Source organism: Papilio machaon, chromosome 8, assembly GCF_912999745.1.
Source record: "Papilio machaon chromosome 8, ilPapMach1.1, whole genome shotgun sequence".
Lineage (NCBI taxonomy): Eukaryota > Metazoa > Arthropoda > Insecta > Lepidoptera > Papilionidae > Papilio > Papilio machaon.
In genome coordinates, this window is record NC_059993.1 from 4,426,224 (window position 1) to 4,442,027 (window position 15,804).

A 15,804-nucleotide genomic window follows, 5' to 3' on the forward strand; every position below is an offset into this window, starting at 1 on the left:
TAAAGCTTCGTAATATTTTTGATTTACATCATTATTTCGATTGCTTATTTAATATTCAATGAAAAGTTTGTAAAAAAAATATAGATTTTAATAAACGCAGGCTTAAAAAATATATCAGTAATAGATTAACTTTCACCACTAAATAAGACATTATAGTGTCAACAAATTTTTGCTTTCAACTCACGTCTCATATCACCGACGTCAGGTCAAAGGATAAGGTATGGGCATTCTAGTAAACTGTATACTAATACTGGAGTCCCTTTAACTATGTATGAGCGTAGATTTCTGATTAAGATTAGAGAATAAGCTTCCTCTGATGGCTTACACAAAGTTACCTTTGCATAAACAAACAACGGACGTGAGTTACATTGCTGAGCTTACTAACATTGCAGCTAATGTTTACCACGTATTACAGAATTAAAAATTAAAAAGGCTGAGGATAAATCCATTACTATAGTAAGGACTATCTAAGACACAAATACAATTTTTATTACATCTAGAATCCAATAGCGTAAAATTTTAATTGAAAGAACTATAAGATTAATTAAAATATAAGTACATGGAATTAGTTTGTAATATTTGTAAAAAGTTCTAGCTTTATATTAAGGTCCCATCTCTTTCTCAAGGAATGGCTTCGTGTCACTTTCTATAAACGTTTCTGCTTGAATAGAAATAACATCTCTTTATTGCCGTCTTTAAAACATTCACTCGGGCATGCTGAGAGCTGTATTCATTCCGCACGCTGTAAACCTTGTTCACTTACCTCTTACGGGCCAGCTCAAATAGACAATGCTTTACGGTCCATTAAGCTTTTTACTGCTATTAACCAGAATCTTTCCAGTACCCAAGGTGTCGGTTCGTGTTTATATTGTGATTACGAAGCTGGCAGGAATACCACCTGTATTATATAAATGCATTATATAATATAAATGAGTTTAAGATGTATTCCCGTGAAATTTTAAACAGCATCTGCTGCCAAAAGAAACACAACAGGAATTATGTTCTTATTAATGGTAATAACTCTTAATATATCCATATACATAACATAAAGGACAACGAAACATAAATTCATATCTTATAAATTTTAACTATTTATTAACTGATAACCTTTGTTTAATATTAAAAAGTTTGTGGATAGAATCCTCAAATGGTGAAGTAAAAGACCAATTATTTTTTGCTTGAAAGAAAGCTTTCATTGCTTAGAGTTCTTTGGAAATTCAACATATAATGTCAGGTACATTATGTGTTAAATAAACATCAATACCGGACCCTATCAATCCTAATTACTCCGCAAGTTTCGGAGTCATGAGCCATTATCTAAATGAAAGCGAGAACGCCGGAGCACGATGTACTTCCAACGTTAATTTATCTTTTTTTCGTTCTTTTACCATTGCTGGTTTTTCTTTTTTTAATCGTGAAATAAAATGTAATGGTTTATTTCTGTACCATCTGTTGGTCTCTCCAACGTTCGCCAATTAACAAAATACTTGACAACGTACTTACATTTTTTAAATTCAATTTTGAAATCTCGTATACTTTTTATAATACTTCTGTATAATTTATCGCAATGCTACGTTACGAATGAATGAGAAAATTGCATAATTTTCTTAATTTTTATCGTTGAAAACTGTTTAATTGAATGAAAATTGTGAAAACTCTAGTATAAATTAAAGAAGACAATTTACTACGACGACGTTAACGAATACTCCAAACTAGCAATTTTTTTTTCATTGATTTTATATTTTCCTTCTATTCCTTCTTTTTTATTTCCAAAGAATGCATTCGTTACTAAGTGTATTGTCACGTGTTTTAAAAGTATGCGGTGATAAGGTACTCAGCTCCAGGTGAACTTTGGTTGCTTGTCTGCCTTTAATATTTCTAATAAATTCGTGAACAGTGATTTCTGTTTCCATTTTATTTATGAGACATGAAGTTCAATTACGTAATAACATAGGTCTTTTAATCTTCCAATCTAATATACCCCCTGCGTCACGTGACAGTGGCTAATGCTTCAAGTCAATGACGATTTTGGTAATATCTTAGAGTAGGGTCTCTGTCGCAAACTTCATTTTACCTTCCCGGAGCTTGTGACGATGATTAATGGTTTATAGACCACGTGTAACTTAAAATTGTAGCTTTTTCGAGGGCTTTTGGGTGCCGCCATTATAAAGTTTAAATCACAAAAGACCATTCCATTATATGTTAATAAAGGACGCGACATAATTATGTTGCGTGACAAATTATGTTTGCTATTTCTAACAATATTTAACATGAACGCTAATGAAATTATAAGTTCATGGTATGATTACTTTAATGTTTTATGAATATAAATGTAAAGTTTTCAAATACGAAGACATTTCCAGCAATTTCCTGCCATCCCTACAAAGTTACTCTTACTAATATTACTAGCTGTCGCCCACAACTCCGTATGCGCGCAGTTAAAAAAAAAAATGGTATGAAAAGTAGAAGTTGGCCGATTGTCAGATCTACTGAATATGCTCACAAAATTTTATGAGAATCGGTCAAGCCGTTTCGGAGGTGTTCAAGTTCGAACCCCGTGACACGAGAATTTTATATATAAGATAAATGCAAATATTGAGATGGATGTATGGATGGATGGATGAGTAAATGGATGTTTGTTTGAAGGTATCTCCAGAACGGCTCAACGGATCTTTATGAAATTGGCATAGTTGTAGAACATAGTCTGGAAGAATACATAGTTTTTTTTGTAATTCCACGCAGACGGCGTCGCGGGCAACATTTAGTCTGTTAATATAAATTCTAATAGTATATTGAAAATCTATTGGATTGAAACAGAAAGATGAGCCGAATTCATAGTCAAATCTATGTTCCGTTTTCAGTTTGATGGGATGGTGTTGACATTTGATTGGGTTTGATCGATTTGACAGGAACGCTTTGCGAAATCCGGCAGTGAGCTCCGTTTAGGTACAATGACATTCTGTGTGTTGACTGCAATTAATAATGTTTTGCTTTCTTGTTTTGTAAATTTGACATAAGATTTTTTTTTCTGTCAATTGCAGCAAATTGTTAAACAACGTATTTAATGAAGGTATCTCTAGAACGGCTGAATGGATCTCGATGAAATTTGACATATATATAGAAAGAACACATAGGCTACTAATAGCGTTTTTTTTTATTCCGCGCGGCCGGAGTCGCGGGTGACAGTTAGTATGACATAAAATTAGCTTTATTAAAAAAAAATGGTAAGTAAGTCAATTAGCTTTTGTCAGTGTCTGTCTGTGCTTTGCAGAGAGACATATGAATCGAATTATACCTTACCAAAATCAGTTAATCGTTCGAGATCACAATAGCACAGTCAAAAGTATTCATAGCTGCCTAAACAACAACCTGTTATAAGTTCGGGAAATAAACAACATATTGTAGATGTACTTGTGTATATACATCACTTTGTTTTTTCGTAATTTCGGTTAGCATATAATGAGCTCATTTCGCCGTTAGCGCTCGCGGCATGTACCTTGTTAACGAGGTTTGTTCGTACAAGTATTATGAGCGAGTGGAAATTAATAAAATAAAAACAACCTAGATAAGGTAAGGGCCAGTTAGTTTGTATTTCAAAAAGATTTAACTGTATACATCCATCCCTTTCGACCTTTAGCTGTATTATACTTAGCATAAACGCTGTTTTATGTCTGATCTAAGGCTATGGCGAACACTTAGGGACTTAATGATTTTTTTTTTAAATCTCAACTAGCTTATATTAATAGCCAGACAAGCCAAAAAAATAGATAGACAAAAAGGACCATTATAAAATTTTACACCATAAAATGAAATTCTATAATATAAATACGAAAGTTTGGATGGATGGATGGATGTTCGTTAGAAGGTATGTCTGAAACGGCTCAACGGATCTTGATGAAATTTGACACAGATGTAGAAAATAGTTTGGAAGAACACATACGCAACTTATTAAGTTTTTCTATGTTTACATAAAATCAATATGGTTTGTGTTTTGTAAAAAGGCTTTCGGCACATATCCAATTACAGCTAACATCATCTCAATCAAACAAAAAAGTTTGATTGAGTTTGTGTTCGGTATATCGAAAGGTTATACCGGAAATATAAAGACAAAATCGTGTATCTACTTTTATAAAGCGACAAGATGTTTGAAATTATTTTGTCAGAATGATGTTCTTACTTCTTTTATGCCTTTTTCACTTGTAAGGCTGAATTTATTACTAAATGTCTTACTAAAAATATCATTAGACTTGACAATATGAATAATAACGTTCAACTTGTGCAAATTTAGAATAGTAAAATTATATCTTAAAAATAGATTTAATACAAATACTCCCAATGCACTTACAGTAGCTACAATAAACAGAATAAATGAATGACTTGGAATATCTCTTAGTTCACGATTGCCCCGGGCCGACAAAGCAATCACAGTGTCAGAGCAAATAGTCTAAACGGGTAATTAGTTTGTTCTACCGTCGCGTCGGAGGGTAAGATCCATACAGCCCAACCTGGCCATCATTAAACAATGAATTCCTTGTTGAAGTTATTGCAGTCGTGTTCTGTGACGGTTTACACAGCGAAAGGCTCCCATTTATAAGTAAGACGTATTTTGAATTTAATTGAGTTAATGATATTTCAAATGTTATCTTCTTGAAGTACTAGTTTAATTTTAATGCTACACAAAGGCCAAAAAATAAAAATGAAATAGCGCGTTAGCTTTAATTATGTAGGATAAAATGTTTAAATTACGGCAAAGCCTCATCTGTCATAATGCTCCAAATAAGCTCCTATGAAAAGTGGATCCAGGTGACTTAAGATGTCTCAAATTCTGGCCGGTGACTTAATTAGGTCATTGTTCAGAGCTATTATGATATATTTTTGTTACAGAGCTTCGAGTTTGTATTTAAATAAACAAAAAAAAAAATATTAAAACGAAACGTAATAAGCAATTAATCGATCGTACACATATGTACATAAGTATACATTCAAATAAATATATGCAAATTAAAAAAAAATAGAATAAATAAAACTATAAATAGGTCAACATAACTTTTAGTTGGGACAAACTTGTAAAGCATATTGTGGTTTATGTACGCTCATAACATCTCATTAACAGATTTTCAAAGTTAAATTGATTTGTGCACTATTATATGTTAGTTATATTAGCTATGAATTTGCTCTGGCAATAATTACTTCATAATTTTTAAAAACACAAGTGGAATCTGTACATACTGTGCCGACCCTCCATAGGGATAAGGGCAGGTTGATGATGATGATGAAGTGGAATCTGCTTATCTTTAAGTTCCTGGTGGGTTGGACAAAGTAATATTCGTTAAGCGAAGTTGCTAATCGAATAGTAAAAAATGTATGGAAGTAACAATTACTTCCGTTACGTGCATGTCACGTATTTTTCCTATACAGAAACAAAGGTTTTAACACATTTTCACGATTCTCCTAGCGATAGTGATAATCGATAAACATTGTTTAGACCAGTTGAACTTCAAATGAAAACAAAAACAAAGAAACGTACAATTACAAATTTGAAAGGTAGAAGGCAAAACTTTAGTTGTGAGCTGTCTCTTGTTGGCAGGACCCGCCAGCGGACCTCATTTATATTTCGTAACAAATTAGCTATGCTCAGTGGTGGCTTCATTTCGCAAATTCCTCATTCTCATAAGTTTCTGAGGAGCGTTAAATTTTCATGAAATTGCTTTCAAACTTTTCCTCTTTCAATAAGCCCTGTGCTCGATAAAGGCGCAAGCATAGTTTGTATCACGTTGTTGCCTGTTATGTATTAATTACTACCTGCTTACGCTGCGAGTATACTCATGTAACGCCCAGCAAATTAACTTGCATATTTCATCTCATCAAAAATATTCCTACACAAATACACATTGTGATAGGTTCTAAAGATAACTTTATTTTATGAGAGGTAATTAAATTACAACGGTGTCGAAAAACCTAAAAATTTCAAGTAGAACAGAGTAAAAACAAATACAGTACACATAAAATAACTTCATTTGAAATATTAAAAATATGACTAAGTATATCTTTATATAAATAAAATGAACATAGCAGCATCAAGATATAAATATTTAAATAGGTGACAGTCATTGCATTAAATATTGACGTTAAAAATTTGCACGGTCCGCCATTTTTGGATCGCCTCTGCGGCTTATGCTCGTTCGCTGCCCACTTTATCCGAATGTCAGAATTGTAAATGAGCCGTTCCGTAAATGGACTATTACCTACGCTCATACGACGAACGCGGACAGACAGCGATGTTCCAGATATAGCTCCAGCCAAACTTGCCTTAATAATTCAACATTGCAATGCTTTTACAAAACGTGTCGGCGTCAATCCTAATTTAGCGGCGCCGATCGAGCCGCTTTCGGAAACTGTAGCTACACTAGCATAATGGAACTTTCCTGTCCTAGCCGAGTACTTCTTTTAATTGATTTAAAATCCTTAGTAAGCACTAATTCGAGATGTGTTTAAGTTTTATTTTTTACAGTAACTATACTTTTTTGTAGTAGTAGTGTAGTTTTTAAGTATATTTTGTAGAATGATAATGTATATATAACATACAACTGAATACTTGGCTATATACTTTCAGATAAAAAATTTCACTTAGCCGCGTAGTTCCTGGTTGGCTAAATTTACGCTTCAAAATTAGCACTTAATACACTGGTAAATTTGTCAGTCAACTGAAAGAAACCTTTTTGTGTCTTCCGTATATGTGTACGTTAAATTCGTAAGACTAATAATATAAGATGAAATTAATTTTAACTAGTTTAGCGCAAGAAAGTTGACAGCTAGCGCCAAGTGTTTGCTAAATAGACGCGAGAGGTGAGTCAAGTTTGAAGCAACTAAGCGAGCTTGTTCGTAGCACTTGCGGCGAAGCGCACCGGATTATTCAGTTTTCGCTTCGCTACTTACAAATGTACACAAGCGTTGTGTGACACCGCATAAGAGCTTGCTGACATTGTTAACGTATTAAATTTTCCCTATTAACGGAAATAGTATGAGCGATATTCATATGTCTCGCAAAACGATTAATTAAAATAGGTTGGTTGTTCAAAAAACCTCTTTTCGTTGTAGTAAATTTATGTAAAAGAAGCTTTTTAGAATTCGAAGAGATATACTTTTCTGTTGTTCTGTTGTATATTTAGAAACAAAAAAAACGTGATGATCGGTTTAAAAGTGATTTAACACATAGTAAGTAGATAATTTTAATTAAAATTTAAACAAGTACCTAAGAATTATGTTAAGTAATCAATTAATCCGAATTTCGGCACAATATCTTGTTGGTATTTTATATCACAGCTATTATATTATTGGGAAATAAAATAATTGTGTCATAACAAAAGATGGAAGATGAAAATAAATTCCTAAATACTCTTACCTTTCATTCTACCGAAGAATGCTTATGAAAATTTTCGAATACTTGGCGTAAATGTTAAAGAAAATTCCTTTCAAAACTGAAGTTAATTCCTTGGATGTTTCTATGAAAGGAGTTATTTTACGAAAATAAAATGTTTTCCTAAAAATCGAGAGTTGCTTATTGTTAGAAAGAAATACCGGTAATTATTATAAAAAACAAATATGAACCTTTGTTATTTAGTCATAATAGGAATGTATATTTTCTTTAGGGAAAAATCGTTAGAATACAACAAATTTTTGTTTTCAAAATCACAAGTCAGTTTTTTTTAATCGTTTTCTGAAAAGAAGTTTTTTCCTAAATGAGTAACTACAAAATATACTTCTAAAAATGTTTTACCAAAAGAGATCGCTGAGTAAACTTAAATGAATAAACTGTAATTCCTAATGCTGTTAGGGAAAAGTATTCAAGCTGTCAATAAAATGAAAACAGGGATTGCCAGAAAAGTTTCACAATCTCATTACTTAAAGGTTGAGAAAAATATTCAGTGATACGTGAATTTACAAATAATGTATCCAATAAACAAATCAATAAATAAATGAAATAATATTTACAAATATTATTTCATTTTATTTGTAACTAGCTTTTACCCGCGACTTCGTCCGCGCGGAATAAAAAATAGAAAACGGGGTAAAAATTATCCTATGTCCGTTTCCTGGTTCTAAGCTACCTCCCCATCAATTTTCAGCTAAATCAGTTCGACCGTTCTTGAGTTATAAATAGTGTAACTAAAACGACTTTCTTTTATATATATAGATAATAATTTTTATATAACTTAAATATTCGGTCAGAGTTCCGAGAAACCGCTTATAGTACGAATTTAATATAGTTTACTGGTTCATTCAGTATAGTACTACGTACTTAACATTTATGAAGAACGAATGAATTAACAAAGGAGGCGAGGGAACGCAGAAGTGTGCTGTTACACTAATTTATGGAAGTGAAAAAAAAACAAATAAATTTTATTGAAATACAAATAACATTAAAAAGTAATATATAAACAGCTAAACAATTATGTGAGCGACGGGCCGTGTCTGCGACATAACTAACGAAACACCCCGACGAAGGGTGTCCGGTGGTCTCAGAACTACTCGGTACCGACACCGGACAAATATGCGAGTGTTTATCCGTTTATATGTTAGTTTTTAATAATCTAACGAAAATTTAAATAACTTAATAACATATGTATTCTTACTTAATAAACGTTACTTCTTATTTTTAAAATAGTATTGTCGGACATCTTATCACAAAATTACAATGATGTTGTTGTTCCAATGTACACTTTTTTAAAATGTTACCCTTAATTTTGTAGTTTTAAACAGATTGAATAAAAGTTTACAATACATTTATAAATTATAAATCAAAAATGCGCGTTTTGGAAATTTGATTAATGGTCGTTGCTTGCAATGTCGTAAATTTTACTTGCTAAATTAGCGACGTCGTTAACTTAAAACATTAAATATAAACATATTTTCACAACATAATTTATTTGTAATATGATTTATTTTCTTGCTATTGAACAATTACGTAACATTTTTCTACGACGTTTGCAAATTTGTTACTTTCTAAATAAATGTTACAAAGTTTAGCTGAGGGTGGAATAAACTAAAACGAAATAGTTAGATAACTGAAACTGAAAACTTAATAGCTTTATAATACTATTATCTGACTAAGTCTGCGATATGCATGTAAGTCTGGCAATTTTGCATTCTCATTATAATACGAGAACATGGAAAATATGCTAACATAATTTTAATGCAACACTCGATTAAGCTTTTATAAAACACGCTCAAGATATTTTGCATACTTAATTAGCATCTCGCGTGTTGACGATATTTAATTATGCGTGTACCTATCTGTGTCAGTCAGTTCTAAGGAATGTGATTAAGGATTAAATAAAAGTCGTTTTTTACCCAAACAATAAGAGGTTATTTCGCGCGTAGAGACCAACAAGGCAATCTCATTCGATGGTCATAAGTCAAACTAAATTATGATACTAACGTCAAAAAAAATCAAAAGATGCAATTTGTACTGCAGCTGTAATGTCATTTTTTTATAAGTAATTTTCTATTTCTTAGTATGATTGTACTGACAGAACCAACCGCGATAGCAGTGCTTCTCTCACTGGTTCATATATTCTTGTTTGACTACATGTAAGTTTGTTAAATACAAAATACACACAAAAATAAATTATGTCGATTCCATTTTGACGGCCTAGAGCCTAAACGACTTAATCAAATTTTTAGGTGTCATTCGATTGCCCGGAGTCTTACACGTCTGTAGTCAGGTTTTTTTTAGTACCAACAAGTGTTATTTTATTCCTGTTTATACTTGATTTTGTAACCAATAATACAAATGATATTTTACTAAACGTTGTTTTCCAAACAATAACTTTTATTTATTTTAATTTTCGTAAACTACACTGTTATAGTTATAGTTAGTACAACTAGATTAATTATTATTTTGAAACCGACTTAGAAAACAAATGTTTACAGTAAATTATATCGCAAGTAGATTACAATACGTCATTATATGCAAGTCTACAGTAGAATATGTTCTTAAACTATTGATAACATAGTTCAGATGGTTACTTTGTAGTTGCGTTGAGATTTAGCTTAGGAACTAAACTTAATAAACGTAAACTGTTCACAGTAATCTAAATGTTCCGCTCAGACGTTCTCAGCGCCTCTCTTAGAATTAGTTACAAGCAAAAGTTGTTTATTCGTATCAACATAATGGTTCAATTATTTGCACTAATTTGAAGATTTTAACAAATAAATGTAAAAAAATAACTTTATACGGAAATGTACAATATTGTACATGAATTAATGTCACGTTGTAGGCGCCAGCAACAGCAACATTTGTTGCACGAATGGGCCGATTCGCCCGGTGCAATATCACGACCACAGAGAAGAAAGACGTCAAGAGGAAGAAATTCCGCGTTTCGTTTGATAACTGCCATCGGAGCACCAATTTTAGTCCCTAGTGGATTTGACGAAGGGAATATATCCTCTTTTCGTGCGTCCCCTCCTCCGTCCATTAAATATTGGCATCGTATCTGCAATTGCGGATTTCTACGGGCAGCGGTCGATTTGCTATTTCGTTGCTAGTTCGTATTAAGGTGGCCGCTTGCTAGTTTGCCGTTTAGTAAGTTTTCGGCCCACTATACGTCTCCATTTAGGAACTCGGAGCCTACTATAAGTTAGGGGTGACTAGCCACGCTGGCCCAGTGCGGGATGGTTGACTTCTCACATATCTTTGAATTTCTTCGCAGATGTGTGCAGTTTGTATCATAATGTTTTCCTTCAACGTAAGAACGTCGGTTAAATGTATGTACACATTGGTATGTGGCGGTATTCAATCCTACGATCTGCAGATTAGAAGTGCTTAACCCTTGAGCCATCAAAGCTCAGTTCGCCATTTATAATATTTAAAAAAGTTGTAGTTTTTCATTGTACACGTTTGCAGCAAATAAATTGCTTTTACGCATAACGTTTAATACATTTCTTTAAGGGAATATAATTGTTATGTGTAAGACGTGACATTATAAAGCGCGGTATTGTTGTGAATATTTTTCTTTCAGCATAACGGAGAGGGTGTCTTCATTTGTGCAGTAGTAAAGGAAAGAGGATTCTTTATATTTACTGAATATTTTTAAACTTTATATACTTCTGAGAAATTGATATCAAATATGGAAATCAAAGAAGGCGTGATGATAGAACAAGCGCTAAAAAAACAAGTCGATCTGCTTTCGCTTGAATTTCAAATAGGCTAGCTTCTGACATCGCTTAGAATTTTGCACGCAGTCTAGGCTTTTATGTCCCGTCACTGACGTAACGTGCAACGTCGGGAAATGACTCCGCTTTATATTGTTGACGCAGCTTTAGTTTGCATTCCGTGAAATATTAAACTGAAATAACATAGATATGGCAAATTTGACACGGTATAAACGTGTATAGTAACTATCAAAGACAGAAAGATTTGACCACATGACAAGCAGGAGTAGGGACTCTATTACTATCTTTTTTATTTATAATACAAGGTGGCAAACGAGCAGGCGGCCACTTGGGTTCGCCGAAATAGTGAAGCGACGGTTCCTTTAATCATCGGAGGAGGGGATGCACAAAAAGAGAATATTTCCATTTCCTGTGCGCACCTCTTCCGTCAAATCCACTTCCCATTTCCATCCATTCCGTATGAGAAAATGGTGGGGAGGGGAAGAAGACTAATAGTAGGCCTCCGGCACCGCACTCATCAGAACAAACACGGAATCTACTTGAACTTCTCGCCTGTCATCTCTGTTGTCGTGGTAATGTATCGGACGAGCTGACCAATTTATGCAACAGATCTCCTTAAACTTTCCTCAAGTTTAACATATCTTCCTAAAAACTACTTATTTAATGTTTTAAATAAATAAGTTATCAGAAATTCGCAGTTAACTTTTGGAACTTTAACTGAAGTCAAAACCACTTTGATAATATCACAAGCTGTCACACTGTCGGATCACAAATTTTCAAAGTCTTCTAGATGCTTTCGCAACGTGTCGGCTTTTCGTAAATAAGATCCATTATCCCTTGACGTTTGCAGGAAGTTAATGGTGTTTCTCGCCGAACCTTGCTCTCTTGCCATTAATAAAATCAGATTGCGCAATCTAGATTTAATGCTACAAATTAAAAATCAATACGTTAACGTTCATAAGTTAAGAGAACTACTGACGTCTTTTAAATACAACATTTATGCTGAGAATCGTCATATTACTTATATCGTGTGAAACTTGAAATTAAATAATGTTCTATTTACACAATACCTCATGAGCAGCTTGTTACATTTAAACCGATCTATTTATTGTTCCGGTCATTCTATTTCCACTGATACTTGATCAGTGGAAATTCCCTTTCCCTCGTGAGGGTACTTCTGCTAAGTTGATTCATGAAATTTAAAGGTTAATTTGCCTAGGAACTCCGCTAACACCAACTAACAACCCAAGGCTCCCCAGGGAGTAATAGTATCAAATTTGTCGTAAAGTGATACATGTTAAGCTTCTACTCGTAGAATGTCAATATCAGCTCTTTGGGAATAAAAAATATTTTACCGTCGAAACATAAACTTTGGCCTTAACAATATGTTTTTAAGCGTTACTTAGCTCCAGAAATTTTTTTTTTTCAACGCAGCTTTATGGACTAAATGTCAAAAAACTTTTTTTTTTGTAATGAAAACAGTTATTTTCAAAGGAGAAATAAATGTGAGCAAGAAATATCGCTAAGAACAGTATCATTCAAGTGTTCAGTGTAAAATTTAAAATTAACTAATACAGGCTATTTTTAAATAAGTTTTTTTTTTAATTCCGCGTGGACGGAGTTTTGGGCGACAGCTAGTCTTTATATAACTACTTGTTAACTATTTGTGCCTTTTACGTTTCTTCTGTATGTTGATTTATTTCAAAGTTTTGAAAAATAGCATTTAATGTCATAAAAGCTCATGTAATGTTTTGCAACTAATGAGAATCGGTGAACTTAACAACGAAATAATTTCTTATCTTTGGTAAACTGCATTTTTCCAAAAAAAAATATAGCAACATAGCACCTCAAAATTGTAGGTATAATTATGTGACGTGAAATATTTTTTTTCCAATTTTCACATTAGGATTCTACTGTCATATTATTTTAAGTATGTAGTTTAATAAATTAAATTATAGCAATCATAATAAAATAAGTTACCGAAAGTATAGTTGAAATTGATTGGCTGTAGTATTGTGCATTGTGCGACAGAGGCTATTTATTTTATTCACGTGTCATCGAGCTTATGAAATTTCCGCTTTCGTGGGCTTTTTCATCTTTATTATGTGCACAATTTGCTCGCCGGTGAATGGAAAATACAATCCATCGAAGAGAAATTACAACATTGGATTATTCAACAATATAAAATCCACGATTTTTTGTATAAATGACTCTAACTTTTAAAATGTAATCTTTTCGTTTGCTAATTTGTTCTATATTTTCGGTTCAAAAAATTACCTGTGTTGAATGTGCTTCTGCAAGCATGAGTCGAATTGATATTCTAAATTCATACCCAGTCATTATCCTACTCTATGTTGGTTTTGCGCACAAATTGTTCGTCCTTCACATTATTTTCTAAATTATCACTGATATTTGAACTATGAACTTCGTGATTATATTGTTATTTTTTACCGTTTGTTTATTGTGACATATGTTATTATATCTGTACTTTATTATGTACGTGTTTTTGTGCATTGAAGCGATGTTAGATGTGTAGCAACAACCACGGGCGGAAGCATATTGTTCCCGCACGGGCGCTCGCTTACCCGCACCCCTTATCTGTCATACACGAACCGCCCAAAATGTACGCAGTACATTCACCGCTACTCAAATTTTAGCTTATTGAAATTTCGAAACATTGTTGTTTCCAACAATAGTATACTTAATTACTTTAGTTGTATTTACTTACTTGGATTTCCTTTGTACGTTTTAGTTTAATCGTCTTTGTGAACTAAAACATGTTTCAGCAATAATTTTAATTTGTATTTAATGCTAGTTGAATTTTCATGGTCATCTAACTCAACGATAACGCATACTACAAAACGAAAAATATTTACCTTTTTAATTACTGATTTGGCATAATTTTATGGTTAAAACATAATACAACAGCATAATTATAACATCGACAAACTTAAGTTAGAAAGCATTATTTGTAGTAAGAGTCTTTTTAGTATAGCAGAATTTCATAATTCACCTTAAATTAACACTGTCGCTGTACTTTACTACCAACAATTGTTTTGTCTTTTCATGAAAATGATGTCCGTATATTATATTCCATAGCATTATACCATGATGCAAGCGCTCATGACAAACGAAACAGAAACAAAGCGCTTTGGAACAATTCCAAATAAAAAACAATGCATTATTTAAGAGCATCGTATACGTGCTTCATATAAATGCCTGCATTAATCGTAAAAAATCGTATTTAATCTGTTAATTTTTAACCTAATGTTTAAAAGATAAAAACATGAAAAAATTGGTAGAAAGTAACCATTGTAACTTTTCCAATTAATATAACTTGCCTTTTAATTTACTAAATTTTAAAAAAATCTCATAATTTCAAGTTTATTAATGATGTTATTTTGACAAGGCAACCATTAATTCCTTTCATCACAAAAGAACAGTGTTCTAAATACATTAACACTCGTTCAATAATAGACTATGAATTTCTATTACTATTTCTGGAACGTTGAGCTGCCAAGTGGGAAGGGGAGGGGAGGGCAAGTCTGAAAGCATTATATTATATTATTGCCAAAATAATAACGTGGAGTAGACAACGCCATCTCTTTCCTATCCAGGGTTACCGAGCAATGTACACAATGACTATCGTTCCTACCTCCTGAAAATACAGTAACATTCTTCAACTGAGTAAAGAAGCGGTATACAACGCAAGTCATCTAAAATAAATATGATTTATTTGAAATACATTTATTATTCTTATGTATGTAGTACGACGAACAATTTCAGTTTTTATGTTCGGCTTTCTACGAGTAGAGATACTCCAACATTTGTTTTGGAATGTCCTGATAATATTGATAGAAATACTAAGATACCAACCTGCTCTTACATAATTTCTTAGTAATTTCACGTACTTAGACACTGATCATTCAAAATCGTGAATCAATTTCCCATTTGAATATTAAGTGTATTTAGGGTTGCCATCATTTTTTGATACATTTAATTTTAAAAAAAATTGTAGTGGAAGTTAAGTTAAGGCAACCTTCAACGTTCAACGTCAACTTCTGTAGTTGACATAATGATCATAAAAAAATCTCTATAGTCTATGATCAATGAACAAGTAATATCTATCTAAGTAATAGTCTATGAAAGTAAAATAACATGATATCAGAAAAGAAAACTGAAGTCAGTGAGTAACTTGAGATGAAAAAGTATTACGAATGCAATTAAAGTTATTAAGAAATTTACCGTCTTCGGAACAAATTCCCAACGTAAATTACCTGTTAAAGTTTCTTAGTAGTGTCAACCCTAAAGATGGACTTCAAAATTAAATGGTCCGATATCCAGCGTCCAAAGTTTAATCGGCGGACAGGTGGGGCCGACGTGTCCCCGCTCGTATCGCATTCTATTTATTGCCCTTAACTTTGATGCAGACACACAACGACCGCAGGTAAACAGCCGCCATCGCTACGTCTATATAATACACGATCTGACAATTTTAATTAGATTTCCAGCTTTGGCTCAATTACTTTACATATCAAATAAATTAATTTACTGTGAGACTGTTTCTACATAACACATATTCATTTTAATTGTGTTTTTCTTATATCTAAACTATTTACCAGTTGTATT